At 41.3% G+C, this 8,145-nt stretch overlaps 1 non-coding gene across 1 annotated transcript; it reads left to right on the top strand.

Moving 5' to 3' along the window:
* The first annotated feature begins 249 nt into the window (after positions 1-249).
* Positions 250-323, top strand: Trnat-agu (transfer RNA threonine (anticodon AGU)). Its single transcript has one exon. It is a non-coding gene; the product is annotated as a tRNA-Thr (tRNA).
* The last annotated feature ends 7,822 nt before the right edge of the window (positions 324-8,145 follow it).

The raw sequence follows: 8,145 nt of genomic DNA, 5'->3' as shown, positions 1-8,145 counted from the left end.
GTTAACTCCAGTTTGAGTTCACTTCATTCACAATTTTTTTTTCAATTTAAATATAATCAGTTATTTGAATTTTAAATGAAGTTAACTCAAGTTATTTAGTCTTTGAAATTAAAACGCGTGCACTTGAAATTCTTTATTTGGGAAAACCTTCAAAGTTACTATTTCAGTCCGATTTATTTATCACTTTCCTTTTTGACTGAATAGCTAACTCAAGGGAAATCATAATAAAAAAGTTAACTGCTTGTGCAAGGCGCCGTGGCTTAGTTGGTTAAAGCGCCTGTCTAGTAAACAGGAGATCGAGGGTTCGAATCCCTCCGGTGCCTTAAATGTAAAAAATTTTAAATTTAGCATTAATAGATTTCTACGCTAGCAATTAAACAAAAGTTTTAATAGATGCAAATTCAATACGCTCGTGGAGTAAGCTGTGGAAATCTTTGCAAAGAAAGTATTTTCCCGAACAGGCATTATTTGGGTCAAACGATGTAAACCAATTTTGGTTAAAAATTTGTCGTTGTGTATGAATCCGTGCATTTTCCCTATCCTTCTTATGTACCTCTCTTTCTAAGCACCCTCTTTGTTTCTCCGTGTGCATTCTTAACGCTCTTCGAGTATCTTGGGAGCTTAGTTTTTGCCAGCCTCTTTTTAACTGAATCGTCTCTCAGATTGCATAAAGAACTGACTTGAAATCATGCTGCAAAAAAAAAAAAAGGTAGTTAATGACAACGCGTCGACTAGTAGGTGATACTTAAATTTTTCAAGATAAAAGCTTAAGGTTGACACCAATTGGTGCATAATTCACCGCATCGTCCCTATCAGCAGGGTGATTTGCGTTGTGCTGCTCGCTACCATTGGACAAGCGGAACCCCCAAGTTGTGACGTCTCGCCTGTCCCTTAAAACTATCTATAAAAAAAATGGGGTGTGATTATTTCATGGACACGGCCGTGTGTTGTACGTGAATACGTGTACGTAACAGGTAATATTTTCTATACAAAATATAAAATACGCTATTTTATGTATGTTATAATCATGTTTTTTTTTATTTTAACACCATATATATTCACTGTAAATATTTTACACTAATGTTTTATGTACGCAATCGAGAGATTTTGATGAGAGCTGACGATTGAAACTCAAACGAACGTCGTAGCTTCTCCGAGACAAAAGTTATACTAAATGGAAATATCGAAACGCAGCAAAATGAACTCAAAAGGGCGGGGCTTCCCCCTCCACCGCGCGCGATGCGTCACAGTCCTAACTTAGCGTGACGAATTCTTTGATCCTTTAGCTATCCAGTGGTGTGATTTAATTTTGGATGGAGACGATAGATATGTAGCTGCAGCACCAAACTGTATCCCCCGATTTTGTTATCATTAGTTTTTTGAATTATCTCCCACTATGAAAGCAATGTTAAAGACGTATTCACGTCAAAACTGAACTTTGAAGAGACTTGTGTTTTTTCTCTTCCATAAGAACACCATTTGCTTTGTGACTTGCGATATGAGGCGCTCTACCGTGACCCTGGCATGTTCGGTGATCGGGAAGGTGTGAATTCGATTGCTCGCATTAGCTAGGCAATCTAAGTTTAGTGAGCAATTTTATATTTAATCTATACCCCGAAGATGCCCATAGGTATGAAATCTGGATACGTCACTGAGACCTTTAAAAAAAAGTAATTCTTCAATTCGGAGACACAATGCGTTGGGAGATCGACAGGTTGTTAAAAGCTATCAGCAAACTCCCTCCCAGATGTCCTGAGTACGAATGTAGACAGCCGAAGCCAAGCAAACTGTATCTGTTGGAACAGACGCGTGGAGCCAGACCGTCTTAATAAGTAAACACGCCGACGGGAGAATTGGAGTGTAGCGGGGCTTCGCGATGAGACATTTAAAATTTAGTTTTTTTGTTAAACATTTATTTCTGACTTAGATTTTGTACTCTGCTATCTGATTTTATGTCTTTCCTCGCTTTGTTTAAGTGTTGCTATTAGAATCTGATGATTATCTTTTATTCTTTTAGAATCGTTTGTAGTAAAAATTTAATATTTTAGTGCTGATTTAATACATTATTAATTTTTATGAAAATTTAGTAAAGATGGGGTCAGAAAAAAAGTTGCGTGACCTTGCATTCTTCTAGAGAGATTCGGAAGCATTGGTGCTACTGAAAGGCCACTGTCATCGATAAAAAGTTGCACTAGATGAGAACTGCTGAAAAAAGTATCTTGGAGCATGGAAAATGGTTCCCTGTTAAAATTTAAATATTTTCACTACACTTAATCAAAACTTCACTTGAATAATTCGCGTCATTAATGGTTTGTCCACAAAGATATACTATCCAAAACTTCGTTTTACCAGTTTCATTTTTTTATCCTGGTGATGGTTTCCGGAACACTGTGTTTTTACGCGCAATGTATACATTTTTTAATGGGGTCTACTGAAGTATTCCGTGTGATCATGGAACATGCGGGGCGCATTGTGTCGCAGTCAGGGTCGGATTTAGGGGAGGGCAACCGGGGCGAAAGCCCCGGGGCCTCCACAAACGGAGGGGCCCCACAAATCCTTTGATATTCTTTTTTCGCTGTTTTACCTTTACCTACAGTACTTTGTACATACATGATTATATTATTGTTAAATATTAACAGAAATATTCATTAACACTAAAATTTAATTTCATATAATTCTTGTCGCCGATTATATTTATGTATGTTTCTTTAAATACTAAGAGAATCTACTTGATTTCACAATAAATTATTTATTGGAAAACTGGACAGAAAAAAATTGTTCATTTTATTTGGGAAATAATTTGGGGCCAGAGGGCCTCCGCTCCTCTGTTGCCCCGAGGCCTCCAGACCTCTAAATCCGGCCCTGGTCGCAGCCAAGGGCCGAACAGCCCCGGAATTGGCCGAAGGGTGCCGAGGAGGCCGCGTCGCGCCGCTTGCTGCGTGCCTCGCAGCTCGCTTGCCCTACAGACCAATCGCAAGGCTCGTACCCCTTCTCCTCTTCTCTCCACGCCTGCAGTGGGCGTACACGCATTTGACAACATGGAACTAATCCCAGCTGAATAAATCGCGCCTCTTCTCCCTTCACGTCGCTTAGTTATTTTTTTTTATTTTATTTAAAAGGAAGTTCAATCACGAAAACAAGTCAGTCATGTCGATAACACTTACGTTGTCACGTCACACTTCGGAGCTACAGGCGGTCAATTTCCTGTCTTTTGAGTTGGAAGGAGAATGTCGTATCGAACTCGCGGATTATTATACGTAGTGTTACTAACTAGGTATGTGGGGAGAACTGGGTTCGCAAGGGATAGCCCAATTAAGTTTTTAATCACAGTTTTATTAATTACTTATATTTACATTACTAATAAATAATTGTACTTGAAAATGTCCGATCACCAATCACTGGTACTTTAAAATGTTTATTGTCAAGTCACTCAATGTCTGTAAAGTTCCGCAGTTCGCACTCCTCACTGGAACTAGGCTTAACAGTGGTTCGCCCCTTACCTCGCGCCTGTCCACACACACAGTCTCGTGCCACTCAGTCGCACTCTCACGATACCGTTGCTCCACGTCGCGCCACTCTCGAGGGGGATCTCTCACCCTCTTCGCCGATGTCGCACTTCCCTGCACTCGCGGAACTCTCCGAACTCGCGACAAACCCCGCGGGAACCAGCGAAGCTGCTTAAGTACCTGTGGTGCCGAACAGACAGGAGCGGCTGTGACGAGTCGCGTCAGCCCCGGCCGACCCGACGGCCGAAAAGTCCAGAAATGCGGTTTTTATTCGTGCCACTCCAAGTGGCGTACTTGGGAAACCCGCAGAATTACTAAGCCGCTAAAAGGTTCATTGGCAATGACCTGAGTGGATTGAAGAGACGGCGAGGAAGGGCCGGGGAGGGGGGGTGGGCATGCGAAGACCCTTGTAATCCGGCGAGGCACGTGTGGCAAAGTATCACGTTCCAGTCGTCATGAAGAGCGTACATGAAATCTTCGTCAGAATCGTTGACCAGCGAGGACACTTGGTGAATTTTCGAAACGAAGAAATTACATTATGTCTGCACTAGAAGCGATGGGCATAAATTTTGTGGGACTGGACAGTTACAAAAGAAATCGCAATGCTATGAAAAAGACCAGTTCGCTACCAGATGTCGGTGCATTAATACCTGACAGCATAAAGTTTTTTCTCAGTATAGGAAAAGTGCCAAATAAATGTTGAAGACAAAATCCACAATGAGAATACCCATTTTCAATGACAGCATTAAGAGAATGGAACTGCACGAGTACCAGCCTTTCTTGTTCGGGCCGTATGTAATTATTTTTTATACAAACAAGCTAAACTTATTAGATAGTGTGTTTACTAAGGCTGTTGAGAATGTTTTTGTCCTTCAAACCTTGTTTTTTTTCACGCCTTACTGTAATATTTTATCATATAAAAAGTCAATTCGGATCAAAGATGTAGATAATATTTTCAGATTTTACGATAAATAAGAACGAATTTGATAATTTACGTGGTACAAAAATTATGAATTTTTAAAAGATTTTTACCATTTTTTTTTCATCCCTTTGCTAAATGTATGTCTTCTTAAAAATTATTTCAAACAAAAGTTTTAAATAAAAATTTTACCATTTACAAATAATTTGAACGGATTCGATAGTGTGTCTACTAAGAGAGTTATGAATTTTTTTTGTCCTTCAGCTCTTTTTTTCCACCCTTTTCAATTTATTATGGTTGATCGTATCACAAATGTATTTAAACAAAAATGTTTGGCATTACTCCTACGAGTTATAATAAGTTCAAATGGATGCGAAAGTGGGAGCCAAAATAGTTTTTTTTTTTTTATGTTTTTCCAAAATATTCTCCATTTCTACCCTTCTGGTGGAATTTTGCCCATTAACAAACACGACCAAGATTTTTCTTTGCTATATTTTTTGTATCAGTTTGGAAGTGATTCGTGCCAGATAACGGCATTCATCGTGTACATATTATTGTGATATATACATAGATATATTATTATATTCGCAAACATTTGAGTTGACGATAAGTTTGGGGCTATTGACCATGAAATGAAAAAACTATACAAAAATTTTCCGAATGTCGCACCATGGTAACGGCTACAATAGGTAGTCTTTCTTCTAAATATACCTAAAATTGACAGTAGTGATGAATCTAATACAACTACATTGTTTAATAAGTTTTAAATGCTAGTAAACACTTACGAATACTGTTAAAATCATATTAGACAAATTTACGAAAACTTATTACTTGTTACAGTTTTATGGCAGAATACCGGATGCAACATAAGACTGTCATTTTCTCAGAAGAATGGAAACGTTAAATTAGTTGGTTCGTAAGCGTTGCAAATGTGGCGTGATTCAACAGTAAAGGAATGAAAGTGCACATAAAACACAGCAAACGTGGTTTGCAACATCGGGAGTCCTTCAGTGCCAGAATATTTGACTGCCGCTTCCTTCTTCACAAGTCGCTTCAAGGACATAGTCGACGTCATCCATTAGCAAATCTAACAAGCTATGACTTGCACAATTACAATACAGTGGCAGTGAATGACGTTGACGTAATTATCTCTAAAAGTTTACCTATCAAGCTGCCAACACCTCGGAATTGTTTTTTTTATGAACTGGCATTATTCAACTGCTGCCCATAAGCTGACGGTCGTATTTATCACATTAAATTTTGTTCAAACTCGTATTTACTCGAAGAGATGAAACCTGAATTACGCAGTCAAGGTTTCAACAGTTTTTTTAGACGATAACAAGTTTATATCGTTTGGCTGTAAAAATTTAGCTTCGAGTTAATAGCGACTGACTGCTACAAATATTTTTCCCTGTTAAGTCATTTGCGTTTAGTATTTAATTTGATTCCGGCAATTACAACTATAATAATACTGTATACAGACAATATTAAATGTTTTTTTTTTAATTTTACAATTTTTATGTATTATCTCTGTCTAAGGAAGGCAAAATTTCAATTTTATATTCAATAAACTTTATGGAATATAAATATAGTTTTTTTTTTCCTAACTCATCACATTGTCTTCCCATAAAAGTTGCTTACTGTAATAAACACACATTTTGCAGATTCTCTTAGAAATCATATAGCATACATGTAATTTCACCTCCACCGCCTTTTTTTTTTTTGTAGATGAGCCTTCCTAAGTTACTAATAATTTGATACGAATTTCTTAGTTTTAATGTATTGAAGCACTTTGTATGATTGATTTTTGAAGGGAAACTTCTTTGGGCGCGATGGGAGAAAAATTTCAAAGACGAAATTTAATGCATAGTTTTCGTGAAACATTGTGATTATTTTTTCCCTATCCTAAACAAAACTAAGTGTATTTAGGAGGGTCCGGGTTAGGGAGGGACCTAGGTGCGTCTCAGGCCGAAGCATATACGCCTGGTCATGCTGGGATTAGCCATGCAGGGAGAGGGTCGCATGCATCATGTGCTAGGAGGGGATTGGCCAGCCATGGCAACGATTAATGCCATGACTAACTCCTCTCACTTCTTAACTCTGGACTAAAAACTAGTTAAGTTGGGCCCAGGTAAAACCTGAAAAGACACTAAGAAAACCCTGGGCACTTACTGTACATGCGGGATGCAAAAATTCGTGCATTAATTACAAGCAGGTTGGTTACGGGAAACAGAGGGATGGTTCACGAAAAAGAGTTGGACAGATTAGAAAGAGTCTACCATCCGGGGGGTTGGGAGCTTGGACTTTATATCCGCATTGGGTTTGGGGGACGCTGTTTTCTTCGGGGGCGACTTTGTGTCGTTCCCCGCCAGGCTGCCAGCCAGCCTATACTAAACTAGAAGGGGAAAGGTATTTGTGTAGGCCTATAAAATAATTTATATAAATAAACATTAAAATTTTAAAAAAATTGGTAACATTAATAATTCGCAAGCTACGATTTATTTTATTAATATGTTTGTCGCGAGTTGGTGCGTCGGGCTACACTCAGGAGTGGATATAAATTCAGGTTGACCGAGGTTAGTTCGAGAAATTATCCAGTCGTTCATCGCGAGATTTTTGGATTGGTAGTCAGCGATGCTAACCGCACGGCCACGATGCCATCTTGTTCATCGCGAGTGTAAGAAAATTGTGAAACTATTTCCGACGCTAGTGGGTTGCGGACGGTGCAGAGAACTGGCGGGCCGCGGGCTCCACGTGGCGGCGTGCGGCTCAGGTTGAAGTCGGTGGTCGTCTCTCGGGGCGTGCGCATCTCTCTCGCGGGCTGTTGGCTGGGAGTTCCCTGCGACCTATTGGGTAACCGAAGGCTGGCAGTGCGTGTTGGTTTTGTGTGCGTGCTGGGGGCGGCCTAGCAGCGCCAACTGCTACCGACCGCGTCCCGCGGGTGGCGGATACGGGAGCCCAGCTCGAGAGTTGCAATCTCGCTGGGGTGGCTGTGAATAACCAATAGCAGTCCGCGGACCAATGGCCGGCCTGCGGAGTCGTTATTACGGCTATCGGGGTGAAAGGTAGCCTGAATGTAGCTCGGCGCGTGGCAGGAAGCAGCTTCGTCGGCGAAGGCCCGCAGGGGAGCTCGATGTGCTGAAAAAATGCGAAGTGTAGACGAACTGCGGGCTGGAACTTGCGGAGCTGTGAACTGCTGCGCGCGCAACGGAATTGAAATGCATCGGAACTCTGAAGGAAGACATCAGGAACCTTCAGCTGGGGCTGCTGTAGGTGTGGCAGCAGTAGCCTCGAGCGGCGCGACCTTAAACCGTCTCGGGGATTTTGGGTGGCGAGGTTGGTTCCCTCCCCCCACCCTGGCTTGAAAAGTACTGCTGTTGACCTGAAGAAGGAAGATGAAGATGGCGCAACGTCAGGCTGCCTTTCGCTCCGTGCGCCCGCAGTTCGAGCCGGTTTACTGGCTCGTCTGCCCACTTCTGTTTTAACTGTGGCTGCCTGGGCAGCTGTGGCTGGGCTGACGAGTGAAGTCGCCCGCCCCTGGGGGCGCTTGCGCCCCTGGTTAATAATAACCCAGGAGCTCCCAACTTTAAATGCGGGCCGCAAGGCCCAAGCTCCCAACTCCAGCATGGTTGATTTTTCAGCCCCTCCAACTCTTCTTACCTGGACCCTTCTTCCCTCTTGTCCAGTAGTTACCTGCTTGCTTAATGCATGTTATTTGAT

The sequence above is a fragment of the Bacillus rossius genome (assembly GCF_032445375.1).
Source record: "Bacillus rossius redtenbacheri isolate Brsri chromosome 4 unlocalized genomic scaffold, Brsri_v3 Brsri_v3_scf4_1, whole genome shotgun sequence".
In the NCBI taxonomy this organism is placed as follows: Eukaryota; Metazoa; Arthropoda; class Insecta; order Phasmatodea; family Bacillidae; genus Bacillus; species Bacillus rossius.
The sequence above is the reverse complement of the archived record's forward strand: the minus strand, read 5'-3'. Positions and strand labels throughout refer to the sequence as shown.